Here is a 21687-nt window from a genome sequence, read left to right as displayed (position 1 = left end):
TATGTTTCGCCATGCCGATTGGCTGGTGGCTCTTACCGCAATTGATTTCCTTTGCCTCTGCCATCATCATCATCATCATCATCATCGGGGCCGTGCCGGATAAGGGGGGGGGGGGATTTCGATTGAAGCCCGATTTTTGGTGGAACCCCAACCGTCCGTCTGGCTCCGGACAAATGGTTCCGCATGGAACTGCTGCGGTTTTTCGCTGTGGCTTTCACGGTGGTGGGGAAGGGGGAAGAGGGGATGCTGGAGATCCTGTGCTGCTGCACTTACCTACGGAAAGAAGAAAACCGGAGAGAACACACATAAGCGGAACATTAAGAAAAGGGGGTTTTGCAAGCGATGCAACCGTGCAACCGAAGCACTGATGGTCAGCCGCGTGCGCGGTTTTGTTTTGGTGGTTTGCAATGAAATTCTCGTTTGAATGGTTTGCACCAACCCCCCCGATGATGACCCCCCATTGTAGGGATGGTGGATTTGATGGAGGAACCGATTTGCCCCAAAATTGCCAATTGCCGTTGCAATGTAACGCACATTGATAGTTCGCTTCGTTTCGTTAGTTAGGGGAAGGTTTCATTCTTTTGCTGTGCTGCAGTGTCACGCTGTCACGTGTGTTTGGCGAAAAAAGGTACATCAAACAGGCGGCAAGCGCAAAGAGTAATAAAAGTCAAGTGGTAACGACGCAGGGAAACACAGCGCTATCAATCATGCAGCACAAAAGCAAATAGAAACAAACCAAAAATGCCAACTCTTTTCGTCTTTTGTTTTTGATATCGTTTCATATGCTGTTGGGGAATATTGATACAGATTAACCCGTTCGTGTGTGTGTGTTACGGCATGCATCATGTTGTGTTGGTGTGCAGCAGAATGGGTTATGATTGCGCATAAAAAACCAACACATTCCCACCCCCATTGGATTGTGTATCACATTTCTCGCTGCTCTGATCGATCAATCATAACAAGGGTCTGTATGTGTTTGTGTGTGTATATCTACACGTCTAGTGGCATGGCATTTGATGATGATGGTTGTTTTGTGGCGGTCAGCACAGCAGCCGCCAGCGTTTTGGTGAAATTTATCTCTATCGTATGGCAGCAGCATTGAATGACGCCCATTTAAAGTGTAGCTTATCGGGGCAGGGACGATAATTCCGAGCTCGATGCAAGATAATATTTGATCGTTTGATGATGATGATGTGAGCACATGAGGTTTTGCGGTTGAGATTTTTTTCAACGTAAACTTGCTTTAGAAGTGGCTGTGAAGACTGTTAGCAGCAGTACAGTTAATATCGCGTCCCTAAATTAATGTTTCAATATATACATGTCAAACATGTTAGTGTTCCAGTTTGGTGAAAGTTAAATTCCGACGCGGAAAATGGGAAAAAAGAGAGTAAAAATGTAACATCTTTATTCGGAAAACACAGTTACATAGACAGTAAAAGGCAACGTTAAGGCTATATAACGAAACAAAACCAACCCAAAAGAAACAACAAAAAAACAAAAATAGAACAACAAAATAAAAAAATAGGAAAAAATCCAACCATCGGTTAAAACGACGAGCGCCGATTTCTTAATTAAAAATGATCCGTTCTCTTGCTGCAAAAGCTTCAGAATTTTTTCCCATTTACTCTTCGCTTCTTGGGGCTTTAAATTCTTCTTCTCACATTCTGTGGCATTCGGTGGTGAGAGAGAGAAAGAGAGAGAGAGAGAGAGAGTGAAGCGCACTTGGGAAAAGCCGTAGCAGGCACAGGATTAACTTACTCCCGCACACACACAAACGCCTCCACAGCGAAAAAAGATCGTTCCCGAGAGTGATTTGCTTCTTCCTCTTCTTCGTGCCTGTTCACCAAACATCCTGACAGTGCAAATCTTTTGCAACGTTCATTTCTGTTTTTTTTTCTTTCTTTCGATTCTGTGCGTTTCGTTTCTCTTCGTTTCTTAAGACCAACTTCGATCCGGTTCGATCCGGCTGTGGCTTTCCCGGGCAACTCCAGGATGGGATTTTGGTAAATCCCCACGGCCCAGACAGTGTTTGGGTGTGCTTTTTTGTTTTTTGTTTCTGTCCCGGCTCATCCCATCGAAGCTTTGCATTTTCATTCGTATACTTTCACTCCGGCGCGGTAAGTTTGCGGAAAGGCTTTGCTCGTGTGGTGAGATTTGGGTTCGTTTTCTTCGGCCCGTTCCGAGCTGGGAAGGTGAGTTTTGCGCGTACGTGGCCGACACACCTTGGGAAGCAATTTTTGGTCATGCCTCTTTGGTCGCTTTTTTTTACAGCGAGCAACTAATCAAACAAGGAGCAAGCTATGCCTGTCCGACTGCGCGTGTGTATGCATATGCGAGTGTACGTGTCAAACGGGCATAGACGTAATCCAATGCTGGGAAGCGCTCGATGTGAAGAATTCCAATAACGCGTTTGTGAAGGGATACGATTGTGCGAAGTTTTACCTCGTGGGGCAACATAATTCCCGATTCTTTCCCGCCGCCCCCTAAAACGGTAAATGGTACGATGAGTAAGATCGATGATGCATAAGCAATGGGCACGTACCCGGGCGGCGTGCGTGAAACTTTGTGATCCCGCGCGCGCTCCGAGTTTGATTTATGCTTGCGCAAATGCGCGGATTGGGTACCATGGTGGACGGAGTGAAGTGAAGAAGCAGAGGCAAAACAGTGGTCGAAAACGCAGCAATTGTTCGCTTCAGCCTTTCACCGGTGTATCTCACACGGCATGGTGCGTTTGCCGGAGGAGCATTTGGCAAACAGGCTGGCTTTTCACCTTGCTTCCCACGCGCTTAGATCCCAGGAATTATCGATCGTCTTGTTGTGTGTGGGTTGTGTGTTTGGTTTTTCTTCTCTCGCATTCTGCTCTCTGTGTGCTGGAGGCTTTTGTGAAGAAGCCTTCACTGTCGGATAGCGAGCGAAATGTTTGCCCAACATATTTACACACACGCCCAGCCAAAAAAGCGTGGAAAGTAACCACGGTAAACCCAATGTCACACATACACACCGAGGCAATACACTCATTCGGAGAAAACTCTAAACACTCTGTAAAGGTGGCATATCATTTTCATGGTATCACAATCACGGGGCACCACCCCACGGTGGGAAAAGCGTACACAAACGCGAAGGAAATAAATTCCAGCGAAATTCATACACAATTGCGAATGGGAAGGGAGAGAGAGAGAGAGAGAGAGAGGGAGAGAGTTTTTTTTTTCATTCTCCATTTTGCGTCCCATTTTTGGCTTTGGTTTTGGGTGTATGAAGTTGCAGCCACTGAAAAGTATTTGCTACCTTCCGGGTTTTCCCCTTTTTTTTTTGTACTCCCCCATTGGATGGGAAAACATAGAAATGGAGAGACAGAAATGAAAAGCAAAGGAAAGGAAAAAAAACCAAATCTCTCATTCATTATTAAATCGTTGAATCGTCCTATCTCAGGGTCTACAACCAGCCGGAGCAACCAGCGCAAGCGATTGTGGGTGATCCTTCTGCAAACTCACCTCGGCTTGCGTGACATCACCTCCCCTTCTTTCCTCCCCCTTTCTTCTCCTGTACAAGTTGAATACGAAGCACATGGCGTACTGTAATGGAAGGCAATGGAAAGCGACTGGGAGGGTGACTTTTACCCATCTGGTGGTGACAGATTCCCCCCCCCCCCTTTCGCAGAAGAAGAAAGCATCGCACACTGTGTGATTCTTTCATTTGTCGTTCTTCTGCTGGAGTGTGTGCGTGTGTGTGCGTGTGTGTGTGCTCATCGAGATTCATTTGTGATTGCGATACCACCGCACCAAAGCAGGCGGGTGAGCGTGGGGCTCTGCTTGGTAACCGTGAAAGCTGCTGCAAGGAGAAGCTTGGCTTGAGAGATTTCTTTATCCGATCGTTTAATATTCATATCGCTCCAGTCATTATGTAAATGGGTAAAACTCGAAAAATCTTCCACCGCCACCGTTTCAACGGCGAAGTTTTGCGTGCCATTAAAGGGGTTCCCCCTCTCGCGTTTCATTTTGGGAAGATCGTAGAGAACGAAAAAGGAGTGAATCCTCTTGCAAGACTGCCCTCCCATTCAGTGGCCTTCACAGTATTGTCACAGCCTATTTTTGCGTGAAAAACGCGGCCACAATCACATCGATTTACCGATGCAATGAACGAGCGCTAGAACACGAATTTCGGGTGCTGTTGCTGCTGATGCTACTAATTACCACGATGACTATTTGTGTGTGTGTGTAAAATTACCCAACTGGATTTAACATCCTCGTTCGGCCGGGGGGGAGTACGAAACGATCCAACCATTCATCCGGTTGGGTTTTTACAATTAAAGGGGAAAAGCATGCCGTTACAACAACCATTACATCTCCCAGCCGCACTACCCGGGGGCTATTATTGCTGGTGAACGATTTCCCTCCACCAAAAGGACAAGGAAAATGCTTGTTAATAGAGAAAGAGGGAAAGCGAACAGATGTTTGATTGGAATTTATTTGATTATTTTTTTTTATAATTGTTGTTGCGAAAGGAATGCTTTTCCCTGTTCTGTGCAAATTTAATGAGCGAAAGGTAAAGCATGTAAATGTGGTAAATAAAACATAATATGTTTTTTGTTAGTTATTAAATTAACATGTTTTTATGTAAAAAGGTGTCTTATTGGTTAAGTAAATTTATTTCACTGACTTAATTTCTTAATTTGTTTGAGAAAAGCAAAACTGAGTTTAAGTCAATTTTAGAGCTTTTAGATGACTTTACAACTCACTGTATAATGGATGATCTATTTAATTTGCAAAATTTATCTACGATAAATACAGGATATAGTCGTTCTTTAAGCTAAAACTAACATGCTAACTGCTCCAACTGCACTACCTTTCTGTTCTAATTTAGTGCCATTTTGTAGGTGCGTCATAATTGATACTAAACCCACTTCAGGAACCATTCGAAGAAGGGGTTTCAATAATTCATTATCTCAATGTTGTCTAAGCATACATCACTCGTTCCATCTATCTTCTTACCAAAGACAACAACCGGAATGATCATCATCTTCGTCAACGGGCACAACCTGCCATCGGCCTCCAGAAGGAAGGTGTATGTTCATTTGTTGCGAGTGCAAAAAAAAAAAAGAAAAAGAAACGTTCTGCCTGAAGCTTCCGCTCTGGCACCGGTTCGCACAGCCACTGGCAAATGTTCTCGGGAGTGCTTCAACCGGATTAAACCCCGATCCGTGCAGCAACGTAAAAACGGGATAGAAAGAACACGCTCCCCTTCCCGCCGTGCGTTTTTGTCTGTTTGGGTGTATGGGTGTGTGTGCTTTTGGGCAAACTCATGGCCTGCTCTTACCAGCAGCAGCAGCAGCAGCAACAGAGCACGTACGCGTGGTTTCCCGTATCGGTGAGACCACCGCTTTCCATCACGAAGAACCTACGATGCCGCTGCCTCCGACGACGACGACGACGACGAAATGTTCGTTCGCGCGGTGCATAATTTATCCTGTTACGTGAGGTTGATCCGGTGTCGGCTTAATAGCTCGTAGTGTGGTTTTGCAGCACTGCCTCGGGATGGGGAGCTTTCGTGCTCATTCGTGTCCCCATCACACACAGGAAGCGACGGTGACACGGATTGCACAATAAAACACAGTAGTGCAGGATGTTGTGCCCAGTGCCGTTCCGACGGTCAGTTCCGCGAGGGAGCGCGCTTTTTTGTGGGTGTATGTGTGTGTGTGTGTGTTTGCTAACGAAAACACCGATGTCGGTGAAACTTTGGCAGCGCGTTCGAACGAAGCACCGGACCAAAATCAGTATAATTTGCTGCAGTAATTTTAGTTTGTTGTAACCGTATCATCAACCTCCTCGTCATCATTATTATGTCACAGTACCAAAACAAGCGAGCTAGCGAGCCCAGGGCAGGGTAATAATAGAGGGCGAGCAAGGGCCCCTACATTACACATACTGATTACCATTGTCGTGCTCGGGTTGAAGGGCCTACCAGCTACTCGCTCGATCTGGCGCTGATTAGACAGCGAGACAGTCCAGCCGCGGGCCACAAAGTTTGGCAAGGCGAGATGACACCACCGTTACGGGATGAATGTCATCAGATTAAGAGCGCACACATGGAACACACGAGGGTAGCACACGATCGTACACTCCCCCCCCACTGTTATGGTTCTTTGTAACGAACTAACAGACAGAACGAGAGGGGAGAGGGTTATGTTTAAATAAACCTCGCCAGCACAAACAAATCCCTCTCTTCCCCAGGAACAGTATGTGACATTTCAAATGAAGGGACAGCATTATGTTAGTGGTAGTTTGAAGGGAGTGGCACTGTGTTTTTGGTGAGATTTTATACATCCAAAAGGTGCATTAGGTTGAGATATGATTTAAATTCCAAACAAACAGCAGGGGGTGGATTTTTGGAAGTAGCATTGCGGGATTATGTATGCATAATACTGGGCGGTGTGAAAAAGGCTTCAATATTAACAATAATTTTGTCTGTTTTGTTTGGGTTTTGTCGGTATTTGTTCTCCTTACACTTGAATACTTCAATATTTTATTGTAAAATCTGCGCCAAAACAGTAACGTAACGGTTCAAATTCAAACAACTGATTTTCTCACCTGACTTTCGCTGTACAAAATAGTACAGAACAGTGTAGCGAAAGCGAATCCCATTCAAACGTCATTGCTGTACAGCAGAAACTGCAAAACAAATACAAGTTCTACATCATAGCATGTATGGTTTTCATTATCTTCACACTGGCTTTTCGCAACGCTCATTCAAAAACGCACCTACACTTACTGTTACACAACAATACAACAACGTCATCATTTATGAACGACCCAGAAGATCTGCAAAGCAGTATCCTTTTCGCAGAATGTGAACGCCAAGCATCTGTTGTTGTGTACGGTCCCATTCACGAGAGAGAGAGAGAGCTTGGTCGGCTCGCGTTCGTCGTAAGGTTTCAATTTTGGACGCATTTCCTCCAGGGAAACGTCGTCCACCAACTTACACTTACACCAGGCTAAGCCGCACTTCTTGGAATGGTTTGCGCGACCATCCACAAAATCCCAGCCCCTCCCCCGGTGGGGTTTTCCTTAAAGTTCTTAAAGTGGCTTTCAAGACATTCTCTCGCTTTCGGTCAATGTTACACACCCATGCCGTGGCCGTAAGTTTGCTGGAGACGCTTGGAATGGGTATGCCAAACAAAAAAGAAAGGGTTGGCTTGTTTGAAATATTTATCCACAACCACCGAAATGACGCCGCAAAAGGGGTGACGCTGACCCGCGGACCCTCGGCGTTCGCTAGAAATGATTCGGTGGGTCGGTGCGAACGGAAAGTCGGCAATTGCTGGCGAAGGCGCGTACCAATCGATCGAACCGTTTCAACCGTTCGGCGTGTTGAAGTTTTCGAGTTGGAGCATTGTTCGAATTCAGGTTAGACCGTAAGATGGGACTGTAATAAACATGAGATCTGAACGCCTTTTGCACACTGTTCAATTTGAAAATTCTAGATAAACTATACGAGGCGCCGTAAGAAATGTATTTTAGTGGCAAACGAAGCAAACAATCCCAAAACACACACACACACACATTGATTCTGTGTATTCCCACGTGCTACAACGTGCTACTTCGTGTCCATGGGCAAAGCTTCACCAAAATAGGTTGAATAATTGAGAAGCAGGCAGATCAGTGACGTTGGCCATATCGGACGTTCGGACGGCTCGGTCTATCGACAGTGAGGTGATTTTGATTTGCTTCTAAGCCCCGTAGTGCGCATCATAACGCCAAAAACAACGTGATAGAATAATACGAAGAAGTTGTACTGTAAGCTGAAACCTACCAGGCGCCTCCATCGAATTGCGAAACACTGTTTGCTGTTTTTAAATACATCTTGTTTCCACGCCGGTTACCGGTGTTGCTTTGGTAAGCTATGCTTTGCTATGTATGTGTGTCTGTCTAGGTGTGTCTGTGTGTGTGTGTGTGTGTGGTATAAAATGGAGAGAAATCACGCGCTAAACATGGCAGGTGCAATTCCTCCCGTTCGCGCATTTCCGAATGAACGAGATGAAAGTGGGCATTGGAAAATAGATTAAATTACAATTTTTATTTACTTTCAGATTTTTATCGGCCACTACCTTTCAGATGTTGTTGGAGCGAACGGTTGGAAAAATGATGTTTTTTTCTTCATCTTCTTGGTATTTACGGGACGTTGGCAGAAGAGAAAGAGCGGGAGATGGGGGTAAGGTTTCGGAGCCAAATCGGATCTTTGGATAATCCGACTTTTTGCACACACAGAGGTGCCATTTTGTTCAAAAAAAGGTTCAACGGAGCGTTGAGTTTGAGTGGCGAATGGTAGAGATGAATTTGCATTACATTTGGTTCGAGTTCGAGTGGCTGTTTTGAGATTTTCCATTTAAATTTTCCAAAGCCTATTCTGCTGGGGGGTTTTTTTTTTGTGCTTTAGAATGGGGGGTATCGGATTATGCTTTTTGGGGTAATGTTGTGTTATTTTTTTATATTCCTCACTTTTGAGCATTTACTCAATGTTTGGCCAGCACTTTAATATTGCGTGAGTGGCATAGTTTGAGCATAATGGAGCCATTGTGGCATTGTGGCACGGAAAATCGGGTGCGAGGTTTGAACCTAAATGGTAAATTAAATGGGTTTAGAATGCGTGCATTGGTCAGCATAAAGTGTGCTTATCTTCATGATGGCCCTGTTTATGGTACAGTTTATTTGGCTTTAAACGATTGCCATTTCGGGACGCGTATTTTTAGCGATTGTAATGGGAAAAGGAAAAGGCCGGTGACGTTGATGTGATGATTTCCCAAACGCAAAAGAAAATAGCAAAAGGGGTCTTGCTTGTATACACCGTGAAAAAAGAGATTTTTTAGTTCTAGTTGAAACCTGTAACTATTTTCCACGCTAGGAAAGGCTACTTTTCGACCTATCCAATGCTTTGTTCTTGTCCTTTGTTGTGGGTTATTTTGCTCACTATCTCCTCTTATCTTACTTGTTAATTTTAAGGAAAGATATCGTCAAAGACAAAACAAAGCCTAATTCTTTTCACCTCTCACCGCGTAAGCTGAATGCTGTAGCATAGACTAAGCATGCCATGCTGTGCATACGTAAATACGCCCGGGTTGCTCAGCAAGCGGCTGGGTTGGGAGAAAAGTTTTCAATCCCATTGCCCCCATGGTGTCCGGGGGTTGGAGACTGGGTTGGAGTGTACGCATATACATACACGCAGCTGCGTTTAGGCCCGTTGTTTGCAGGTTGTTACGGTCGTTTACATTTCCATGCTGCGTAATTTGACTTTAAAATAACCAGCACAAAGAAGGACGCGGGCACTCGGTAGCTCGGCGCTGGGGATGGGAACGTGTGGGCGAGTGTGTTTGCGAGCTTTGAAAGCAGTCGTTTGATCAGCTTTCGCTGCGACCAAATGGGGTGTAAGAAAAATCTGTTAATGCCAATTTTAAAGCTGCTAAAGCATTGGTTTTACAGGCAGAATTCTTTAAAACTAGTTTAAAGTTTTTCTTTTTTAATCTTGTGAACACCCTGTTCTCTTCTTTCCTGTAATAGTTTGTACTCTCTACTGGAATGGTTTGCCAGGACTCATCCGTTTGTGAGGTAATACATTTTAACGTCCTTCGATAATAACACAAACGTTACTCACCTACAAAAAAACCTATTATAATTGAAATTATTCCCATCATAATGCATTCCAGCACACAATGCCAGCAGAACAATCGAATGACACCCGCTGCAAAAGCAGGGTTTGTCGTGCACGTTTGTCAAAGTTGTGTGTGTTTTTTGTTGCTGCCTCTGTTGTTGGTTGCTGTATCCTCTTCCGTCTGGCGTGTGAAGTGAGATGTAGACCGGGGACACCGTCACCCCGACACAGTGGGGGAGTGCCGATCTTTCAATTGTAAAACTGAACTGAAAAGTTGCCGGTAGTAAGTGATCGTGGCATATTTGCATTCCGCTTTTGCTCTCGTAAATGATGAAAGCGATCCATCGTTCCCCGACCGAGGAGTGACGATGACTGTGTGTGTGCCTTGGAATAGAACAACTCCCCGTTTGCCACGTGAAAACCCCGTTCGGGAAAGGATTTTAATTAAAATCGTAGATAACAAACCGGCGGAAATTTTGCCATTCCCGCATCATCACCATCCTCTAGAACGATTCTAGCGACCGAGGGCCCGATGCGAGCACAATGCGACGATGGTCGCACCAGCCAGTAAAATGCGGAGTACGGCGCACTGGTCGATGAGTAAGGTAAGAACGGTGGGTAATTTAAATATTGAAAAGATTACGACAATCTGCAGGAAACAAACAGACTCCAACAGGGGATGATGAATAGTGACTGGGGGAAGCGGGAGTAGCAGCACACACACACACACACACAAAAAAGGCGGGAAGTTCGTCCACCAACAGAAGAAGTAATAAATGGACGATGAATGGTGGTCATGGCGTTTGGTTTCTTACTCCCCTAGACGTACCTATCCGCGGAGTACCAAGAGGGAAGCGTTTTTTGGAATGTACAGCGAACCTTGTCTGAAGCGAATCGAGCTTAACAAGCAATGGCAGTATTCGGGAGCGATAATACAAATAGAAAATAGGGAAAGCGAGTGCACAGGAAGGCGAAAGGAGTTTGCAAAGCATTCAGCACGGCCCGCGGCCACCCTTGGGCAGGGCGGTGGCAACGGCTTTTGATGCGCTGTCGAGATTTTGGGGGCGTCAAGCAGAGAGTGACGGGAACCATTTATTCATGCCATCGGATGCACTTTTGGAGGCGCAAGGGGGAAGGCAAAAGATGGCCAAAGCATTTGTTTTGCCTGGCGGGGTAAACGGTTTTGACACTGGTAAATTGTTAAAGTTTGTGAAATTGTTTTAAAACTGTGTTCCAGTGGTCCTTGATTGAATGGAAAGATTGATTTCAATTGCCACAGCATGCTTTAATTGCTTAGCAGCTTGAACATTTACTGTACTCTGCCTTCTGTTTTTTGTAATTTAAGCACTTTAGTTTATTGTAGAGACAATTCATGTTTATCCTTCGCAAAGATTCAGACAATTTTGCTCTAAGTTGCAAAGCTTGCACAACATTTTCTGCCGTCCGGATACCCACGAACGTCACACGAACGGAAATCACCCCCATGCCATATTCTAGCAAACGTGAAGCGACGACACCGGTCGGGGTCCAATCGGCTAAAAGCTCGCTTGCCCGTAATCACGTATTCCTGGGAAATGGCTGGTTCCCGGTGGGATTTGAAACCCATTTCGGGTTTGATTTGCAGGAAATATTAGGGATTTGCCACTGTGCACGGGCGACAGCGGGAGGGGGGAGGACATGGACTCCTGCTACCACACCACGGTGAGTTTCGCTTTGGCAGAGAGGTCGCCACAGCAGTAGCAGCAACATCATTCGCTGTGGTTGTTCATTCGCTCGGCCGGCGGTGGAGGGAGAAAGGTTGAGATAATAAATCGATTCACCACGTGCACGATGCAACCGTCCGCCTGTGTGTATGCTTGCTGCGCTGTGCTGGACGCGGTGAATAGCAGCGCGTTTGCCAGTTCGATCCGTGGTCAAGCGGTGTTCCGGGGGTGTTTATGCTAAGCCGCGGCTGGCTGTGCAGCATCGGGTTTGCGCCATATTTTTGCTGTGCATTTACTGAACATAAACCAACCCCGCTCACGTACAGGACGTGGACCCGGTGGCCGCGATAGTGTCCTGCTCGCTTGATCCCCCCTTGACCGCTCGCCTCTCACAGCCCTTTCTATTGCGACGCTTGAATAATAAATAGAAATTGATGGAAAATAAAATATTTCCATTATGCAGCTAATTCGCCGCTCCGTTCGTACGTCCGTTTGGGTTTGGTTTTGATTGAAATGGTCGGAAACGGCAGAGGGGAAAGCACGGCACGGACCACATGGTACACTCTCTCTCTCTCTCTCTCTCTCTCTCTCTCTCTCTCTCTCTCTCTCTCTCTCTCTCTCTCTCTCTCTCGATGGTTTGGTGCATCGTTTCTGCAACAAACGATGCTGACCGAAAAAGCGTTGTGACGGTGACGTTCCGGTCAAATGCACAACTCACGAAACCACAATCGGCGGTAATCATCTCACGAAAAACGGACCCCCGAAATTCCCGGAAAAAAGGGCGGGGTTTCCAACAGGGAGCGAACCGATATGTGTCCACGCTGCATGGTTTCACATTTCAATAGTTCATGGTTGGGTTGTTTATTTTGTGTACCGCACGCAACCACACACACACAAACACCCACAGTGCTCGGTGGTGCTGGGTGTGAGTGATTAAACGGCACATGATCCCAAGCATCGTCCGAAGGGCGAGGGATGGCACCGAGCGCGCTTGCCTTTGCCCAGGTTTTGTCAATACACAATGTTTTAGTAGTTCTCTTTTTTGTCCCGGAAAAAGGGGATGCCGGCTACCTTCGAGCACGAGTGAAAACACGGATACAGTACGTTTGTGTAAACAGAAATTGTCCCGGGCGATCAAGCCTGAACCCAGGGACACACACACACAGCCGAAGAACCGCGGTAAGGCGGGCGGAATCGAAGGGTTCTTGATGTGTGCTGGTGCGCGATACAGCATCGTGTGACACGTTCACCATTTGCTGATGGAATGCAGAGCTCTAGTTCACTCCGTTTTGCTTCGGTTTTGCTAGTTTTGTTCCTTCCTAGATTTGGGAGGGGGTTTTTAGAAAAAGGGATAAGTTTCAGTGGCTCATCCTTACACGGACGGGGTTTGCGGGATTGTTGGGAAAGCGTAGCTTTCCTTCGCAAGCGAGCAGAGCAAATGTGTGCGTACGACCGCGTGCTAAGCGCGTGCTGTGTGTTCCTTCCATCCCGGTTGAGTGCATTTTAAGCGGGAACAGTTTAGTAGTGGCTGCTAAGCGCCACAGCACACGCTTCGCACTTGGGGCGTGGTGTACTAGCTTTGTTTTTTTTTACGAAATATTCCTCGGGTTCCATGAATGTGATTGTTGTTTAGCATGTTAGTTTTCCACAAAAACTATCCGATATTCTATGATTTTTGAAGAAGTTTATGTTCCTTTTTTGATTACACTAACGAAACTTATCAGAAGTTGTTACTTTCCATTAAATTGATCATTTTAATCAATTCATAACGAGCAAAAACGGACAGAAAACGTTTGAAAATTAAAAGAAATGAATTTGGAATGAACAATAAAATACAACAAATAAAATAATTTTAATTTTAAAATAAAAGATGTTCTTGGCATAAACTAGCAAAAAGATTAAAAACACAAACTGATGTATATAAATACAATAAAAATATTCAATCAATATGACTCAAATAATTTAAAGCAACCACGAAAATAGTCGAATTTCAATAAAACATTAAACAGCAACACAATGTACCCCAAAGACTGGATGGACACCATGCAAAATCTGTCCGACACAAATCGCATCAAAATCAAAGTACCGAAATTGCAATACCACGCTATACACACACACACAGCCAGCGCGCCAAACCAGTTGCTCGTGATTAATGCGTTTGTGCATTCAATCAAAATATAATTATCGTCCATTACCTGGCATTTTCCGAACGGGCTGCCCCAAAAACCCGTTCCGGTGGCCAGCGGACACGCATCAGCGTGTCGGAAGTAGTAGCAGAGCGATAGATACGATTATCTTCATATTTTCCATCCGTCCAGATTTCCCCCAGCAGAATGCACATACGACGCCTGCGACGAGGAGAGGCACGAGGAGCCCATGCTGAGAGAGCCCATTTATCTCTCCTTGTGTATGTGTGTGTGTGTACGTATGTGCAAGAGTGCTTGAGCTTATTTTATCCTCCCCCCGTGGGACTTATCGTCTCCCGGCGTGGCCTGGGCGGGAAAGAGAAACGCCCTTTATATATTGTTTGCCCGCGTTCGCAGCAGCGCTTGAAGAGGGAGCTGCTGCACCTCTCTGCCACTGGAATATGGCAACCAAATGCACTTTTCGTGTTACTGCAATTAACTTTCCGTAGGTAGCAAAATTCAATTTAATCTATTCTCGGCCAACTGAATAATCGCACACGCCGGATGGATCGGCGCGTCCGGCGATCGGCAGGCGGGAATGTGGCATTTGGTAGGTTGAAACATAAAAAAAAATAACAGAAATCGAGCAAAACGCACACTTTTGCAATTCAATTTTAAAGCTCTTTTTCCACCCCACACACGCTCCCCCCTTCTGGGTGTCAGGGGATCATTGCGAGTGAATTCCCTTTTTTTTTGCGCAGAAAAAAACCCCCCGACAATCGATTGTTTTTGTTACGCAAACGCGAATGCTTATTGCGCGAGTTGAGTGGATTGTCGAGAGTTTAAGGAAAACGTTAATTTTCAAAGCTCGTTTCATTGTGCGCTGTTATCATTTCATTTTCCCCCAAGTTCGTCGCTACGTCCACGGCTCCATTGCACTGGATCGTCTAAAAGTGTGTTTGCTATAAAAAAAATCAGTAAATTTGTGCTGTGCATTGTTTGCTTTTAAAATAACGACATACAGTCTGCACACAAAAACAAAACAATGGCAAGCGTGAAATATCGTCCTGCCAGTAAAAATCCTCCCGCTACCCCGTTTAATTTTTAACAACATCCAATTAAACGACCACCACCCTTGAACGGCCGCAAGGAAGGATTCCGGAAGAGGGGGGATGGAGCTATTGTTACCGCTCAATGCACACACCCACAACAGTGTGATGTGACGAGAGTACATAAATTGAGACGCAGGGAGAGAATGTCATAATTTTCGTTGTCCCCTATTCCCCGGCTGTAATTACTGCTCCCCCCCCCCAACCGACTGTCAAACAAACAAAGCTCCATTCGCCTACCCGGAACGGGAAGAAAACACAAAACAATCCTCCCAGCATTAGAGTGAGAGAGACAGAGAGAGGACACAAAGAGTGACAATAAATGAGTTGGTGGGTTAAGGGACGTTACAGGGTTAAGGAAGATGAATTTCTGGCAGAGGATTTTCGTGATGTTTCATTATGCCAGCGGATTAGCGGCCAGTGGGTGGGACAGTTTGGGTGGCGAAAGGAGACAGTACAGCAGCATCGGTGGCGGTGGTGGTGGTGACCGAGAATTATGAGGCCATTTAATCGAAGGATTAAACCCGGTGACAGTGAAGGCCATCGTTTACACTCCTTTGGCAAGGGAGCGAGTGACTGAGAGGGTTTCTTACAAACTGGGGGCAATGTGCATGTGCGGCTGGGAAGGGTTTTTGGAGGAAATTCATCAACAACAATGGAAGTTTTAAAGAAGAGATTTGAGAAAATAGTACAAAATTATGGATAGAAAAATATGGAAAAACGGAGCTTGAAGTTACATCAATTTTTGTATTGCTCAGAAAGACACTAAAATTTTAAATTAGTATCTCTATTTTACAATTTTCTTCTGTTGTTGAATATACTAATACTTTATACTAATCATATTTAAAGACATCGAGCTTAATTTTTTAGAAATAAATCAAATTAATTTGATCTTCAACGCTGTCAATCATAGGAGAACTTTAATTCCTCCAAGATTCTGGGAAAAGCTCTCCATGATACAAATAACTTCGCACGACTTTAGGCGAACCAATTGAAACATTCTTTTGAAAAGCAGGCGGGCTTGATTACAATTAAAGGGATTTAAAAGATAGAAACCACACGAGCTAACCACCGTGAAATGTATACACTCCGCAAAGCACTAATCACCGCAAGGTATCGCAATCATCTCTAATCGAATCTTGTCTTTTTTGTTGCAATTCCTTCCTGAGAACAATTAACATTTTTGAACGCCTCATCAAACGAAAGATTACGAATTAGATACGGCTGAGTGAGTAACAGTTGCAACGAGCTGCAACTTACAGGCTACACAGCAGTAGAGAATGGATGTAGTACCAGCATCACTGGCATCAATCTTTGTCCTCCCTTTCCACATTACCTTAAGGCACTACATTTCGAAGAGATGAAGTTAGTCGGCACAAATGAATGTGTGTGTGTGTGTGTGTAGGGGCGCCACTTGTCTAATGATTATCGATGTTAATCGGACAAAATAAAATATATATGCCATGCGAGCAGGACACACAACCACACACACACACACACACACACACACACACACACACACACACACACACACACACACACACACACACACACACACCGCAAAGGCTTAGAGCGTGGGAAAAAATGGGGACCAGTGGAAAGATAAATGGTGTGTAGTTCTCCGGGAGTATTGTGCCCCCTTCCCCAGTTTTTTCGGTTGCCGTATGCCCCCGTTATCACCCGTTCTGCATCGCGGCTGAAAAGGACCATCAACCACCCCGCAATAGATCTTCTCTGGGTGGTGGGAAAGGGGAGAGCATTTTCCTGGAGTTCGGAGTTTTGGCTCCGGAGCTCCCTTTCGAGGGGCGGGCGGGGCAGATAAGGGTCCCAGAATCAACGGATCCATTACCAGCAATCAGGCACAATAGTTTAGGGAAATTTACTCGCCCTATTGTTGTGGACCACGATGGGTGGGGTCTGTCCACCATGCCGCCGAAAAACGAAACACTCCGGTCACGTACGGGCCATTTGTTTCCGTGTGTCCGTGTTTCCGGAATGGAATGCCAAGTAAGGAATGAAAGCGATGCTCGGCTCTTTCTTGCTTTCTCCAGCTGGGGCAGGATGCTTTATAACAAAAAAAGTAAAGCCAAACCACCCAACCCGGTGTTCTGGACGGTAAGTGTGTTCAACTTCGGCAAAATGCTGTTCAACAGCAACAGTTTTTCCCAATAGGAATGCGCGCCTAACTGGGGGGAGTTACATTACACCAAAGCCCGGACTGCACATGCACCGTAATAAGATTGTAATGTACGATCATCATCGTCATCATCATCATCATTGCAAGTATGGAATGAACTCTCACGTCTCGGTCGCTTGGTAGGAAGCCTGGCCACCGTGACGACCTCCGACATGACAACGGGGTGACAACGTCCGGAACGGAAAATCACCTTCAATCCCCGAGCGCGTCTAAGGCAATCAAGAAAATGGTTAAATTATATATAAATCAGCATAAATTACGCTCACTCTCTGTCTCTCGCTCTCTTACTCTCTCTATGTCTCGGCGAAGGTTCCTCCAAGAAATCGAATCCAGCGTATTCACATATCCAATCCAATCGGACACATCGTCCCGGGGCCGGATTTACGAGTCATGGTTTTCGCGCCGGGAGGAAATGGACTCTTTAGCAGGTCACAAATTGTGTAGATCTTACAGCACCAGCGGCTACTGCTAAGAGAGCGCTAGACAGACTTGCTTAAGGGAATGGGCAAGGGATGCATATCTTTCGCATGCTGAAGGTTTGTCAACTGCTCGCACACACATACAGCGAAAGGCACTGTACTACTGTCAGTCCTAGAAGACGACGGGCTGGGTACAATGTATACATGTGAGTGCCTGTAACGTTCCCGTGACGGGAAGGGACACACATTCATTTTCCTAAAAGGATTACAGCCCGGACAACATTGTCCCTTTTTCCTTATCCCGGGTGCTTATAGTGGCTGCCGTCCTACATACCGACCGTTTAGCTTGAAGTGGGGGGAAAATCTCTCACGAGGCATCCCAAAACCATGCTTAAGCTTGTCACCTTTTTCCCAAGGAACGCTGCTGCTCCTACCCTCGAGCTTGTCTCCCGTACTGTAACGATCTCCCGGTGTTGGTCATCTAACCTGGCAAGTGCAACTGCTGGCAGTCGGTCGCTGGTGCAACCTCGAAAGGAAGTGCTTCCTTAGCAGCATCATTACCATCGTCATCGTCACCTTGGCTGGGATATTGGATCAGGCTCCACGTTCCTTCACATAATCCTTCCCCCCCGTTTTGACACTTGCTGTACCGTGAAGGCGACAGTGCTTTAGCGGCAGTGAGCGCTTCCAGCTGAAGGAGCAACTTTTATGACTAATTTGAAAATTCCCAAAAATATTATTACCAAAACGGTGGAGCGTGGCGGTGTGTGTGTGTGGTGCAAAAAGTGCGGTACATGAAGGGAACACACACACACACACATCCACACATATACACGTGGCCATAAAGTTTTCTTGCCAAACACATAAAGACGGAGATCACTTTTCCGGGGGAGGCATGAAAAACGATCCCGGTTGCGCTTAGTAGTGTGCGTGGTGGCGAAGTTTGATGGGGGACACGGCGGTAGGGCTGTGCGCTCTGGGTAGTTGTCGGCATTCCCTTCACCCCTGTTTTCACCGCAGGGCTTGGCATGGGTTTAGCACAGTTTTTCGGCAGACAAATGTCGGGTGGGTGTGCGATATTAGTACGACAATCAAAGGCGGATTTAATATACGAAATGGAAACCATACTTCTGTGCCGGCACACGACTGTACCCGAAAGCAGTGGCAGCAGCAGTACGTGAATGATTTGGCCCTGCTCTCGGAGGTTTTTATTTGTGAGCCAGGCAAAAAGTCTTGCGGGTTTCTTCTGCATGCAAGAGCGGCTTGAGGAGCGCTTTTGAGGGAGTGACATGATGATGGAGCGTTTGCTTTAAAATTTTACCCTTCGCAAAGTACAAGTAAGAACTAATACTTCTTTTAGCAGCTGGTGCTCACTTGTGGTTGTGGACCCAAATGATACCGTAGTTCTGTGGAGTGCTTGAAGCTACTTCCGGAGTAGCCCATATCTCGCCCGAGTTTGGGTCGCCAAGCACTATTTCCACGCAGTATAAATTAATCAACTAACTCGGTAGGAGTGCCCGAGCCGGCTTTCGACCGGGCCCAGTACCTTAATACTGACGAGCGACACTTACGGTCGCACCATGGTCGCAAGCATTGGTGGGCAGTGGTGGTGCGGGCAAAAGGTAGCATTTCTTGTGAACATCCCGATCCATTCATCTCATCCATCTATCTCAAACCGAAATCGGTCCCTTTTAGGCAGACCACTGTTGGCATGGTCGCGAAGAAGCCCCGTTTAAACAAACATCCATCTGACATGTCTGACAGGTCGCTCCGGAATCCCTCGGAATCTCCGGCTGGCGTTGGTGGAGTGCGAATGTACGGCGTTGACTTTCAGCTCGACGGGGCTCGACGCGGGTTTGACATCGTCCGCCCGACATCGATGGCGATGACGATGTGCTCGACGGGGTGTGGGGTCGGTAAGGAGGTCGCAGTCCCCTCGGGTTTTCCGGGTTTGGACAAGGTATGTACATAAAGCCCATCATCCCGTCCGCGTCGGGCTCTCCCGAAAAGGTTGACAAGTCGACGGGCGGATAGGACATGCGTTTCAACTTAATCAGCCAATTAGCATGATGATGATGATGGTAGTGGTGGTGGTGGTGGTGATGGTGGCTCCTGTAGCCCGGTCCCGTGAAGCAGCATGACAGTGATGCGAGTGCGGGTTTTAAATGGTGGATAAATAGTTAATCAACTCGATTGCACCGCGCCCGCAGTTGACCTCTTTTGCGCCGGTTTTGATGCGAACCGTTTTGGGAAGGTGACGGCACGGAAAGACAAACTCAAATGTGGATGGACAGTCAGACAGAGAGAGAGAGAGAGAGCCACATGCGAGAGTGAAATGTCGATCCCGAACCTGGCTGGCCGGTTAATTGCCGGACAACAGTTTCGGGCAAATCGAACGCGAAAGGGGGCATATCCCCGTGACAACAGCGTACGACTCACGGCCAATGTTACCGCCACCGCATTCGTTTTTAATATTGATGCATTAATCATAAACTGGATACACGGTGTGATTTAATTTGGCATATCTAATTGGTTCCGGTGGCAGTGGCAGTGGTCGAGTTGCTGGGGGGGAATATAATTGGACTCTGGCACGGCGAAAGGGAGTCAAATTTGAGTGATAAGTATCGTTCATGATTAGCTTAGTGTAGTTTGTACACAGTTGTGGTGGTGCTTTCGGTAGGTACGGTATGATTAAATGCTAGAAATTACTCAACATGTACAGGGAGAAAGAGAAGCGCAGTGTGCAGCTGCTGGGGACGGTGTGTGCATTATTTGTGGCGTACATTAATGGTATGGATTGGGCAGGGGCGCATTTGTGAGCAAGTTGCGCCCAAACACGGGCACTAAATTTAATGTCACATTAAAGCAATGGGCATGCTTATAATTTCCCAACAGAGGGCGCTTCGTCTATGGTAGCACTTAACGCTCACTGTTGATGAAATAATGCAGAATTCATGGAACAGTGCTCATTATTTTATGCGGTTCTATAAGGTTTAACACAGCATTGAGGTATAACAACGACAACAATCCGTTTTTTGAGCCTAGTATGACATTTGGTGACTAAAATTTGCATGCAAAAGCAACAAGTCAAACTTACGCCAGGAATTTAAAGTGTAAACAAATGCTCAATAGTGGCTGTACAATGCATGTTAGCACAAGCATGTTTAATTTACACCATTCCAGGACTGTTGATGGATCACAATCATCATTTATATTTCAAGAAATACAAAAAACGATTTCGATTCGATTATCCGGCACTACAACCGCTTTGCGGTCTTGGCCTGCCTCAGGAGTGTCCGAAACCGCTCACGGTCTCGCGCCTTCGTCTGCCAGTCCGTTATCCCGGCCTTAATGGCGGACGCCTCCACGCCATCTTGCCACCTCAATTTGGGCCTACCACGCCTCCTCTGTCCTTGTGGACGGCCTAAAAAGACTTTACGGGCTGGGTCGTCCGTTTCCATGCGTATAACATGGCCAGCCCACCGGAGCCTGGCGAGCTTTATACGCTGTACGACAGTGAGGTCGCCGTACATCTCGTATAGCTCGTCATTATAGCGGCTCCTCCATTGTCCTTCCACACATACGGGGCCAAGTATCCTTCTGAGCATCTTCCTCTCGAACGCGGCTAAGAGGGTTTCGTCAGATTTGGACAGTGTCCATGTCTCAGAGGCGTATGTGAGTACTGGTACTATATAGGTACTATATAGTCCCAGCTTCGTCCGTCGCGACAGGTTCTTTGAGGTAAACTGCTTTTTCAGGCTATAGAATGACCGGTTGGCAGCCAGCATCCTTGCGCGCAACTCAGCTTCCATGCTGTTGTCGTTGCTGACCTTTGACCCAAGATAGGTGAATTGTGGGACGACTTCAAAAGTGCGTTCACCTATCTGTACGTCACGCCTACGTAGATTCGGATTATTTATTGGTAGGTCCGCTGATGTTGCCACCATCAGTTTGGTCTTTGCCTCGTTTATCTGCAATCCGAGGCTCTCTGCCGCCTGCTCAATCCCTTGGTAGGCTTCTGCTACATAGGAGAGCCGCAGACCAATGATGTCTATATCATCAGCGTATGCCAGGATCTGGGTTGACTTATAGAAGATGGTTCCCGTAGTCTCCACCCTCGAGTCGCGGATGGCCCTCTCTAGCGCCAAGTTGAATAGGAGACAGGCAAGCCCGCCCCCCTGGCGCAGACCTTTGGTGGTAGCAAAAGGTCCTGAGAGTTTTCCATCCACCCTCACCTGGCATGTGACGTTGGTCATAGTCATTCTAACTAGCCTTATCAGTTTGGCCGGGATTCCAAATGAGCTCATAGCGTCGTACAGTTTTACCCTGGCTATGCTATCGTATGCGGCTTTGAAGTCTATGAAGAGATGGTATGTGTCGTTTTTGTATTCAGCCATCTTCTCCAAGATCTGCCGCATGGTGAAGATCTGATCAGTGGTTGATTTTCCGTTTCGGAATCCTCTTTGATAGTTTCCTACTATCTCTTCGACGTGC

General features: G+C 46.4%; 1 protein-coding gene and 1 long non-coding RNA gene across 4 annotated transcripts in view; both read right to left on the bottom strand.

Moving 5' to 3' along the window:
- The window catches only part of LOC121598740 (matrix metalloproteinase-2), a 264445-nt gene that overhangs the window by 68938 nt on the left and 173820 nt on the right, over nt 1-21687 (bottom strand). The window lies entirely within an intron of this gene.
- LOC121598743 overlaps nt 50-21687 on the bottom strand; it is a 104243-nt gene continuing 82605 nt past the window's right edge. The window contains exon 3 of the long non-coding RNA XR_006005613.1: nt 50-273. This is a non-coding gene — a long non-coding RNA (uncharacterized LOC121598743). The remainder of the gene's footprint in view (nt 274-21687) is intronic.

Source organism: Anopheles merus, chromosome 3L (assembly GCF_017562075.2).
Source record: "Anopheles merus strain MAF chromosome 3L, AmerM5.1, whole genome shotgun sequence".
Lineage (NCBI taxonomy): Eukaryota > Metazoa > Arthropoda > Insecta > Diptera > Culicidae > Anopheles > Anopheles merus.
Note: the sequence above shows the minus strand (reverse complement) of the source record. Positions and strands in the feature narration are given on the sequence as shown.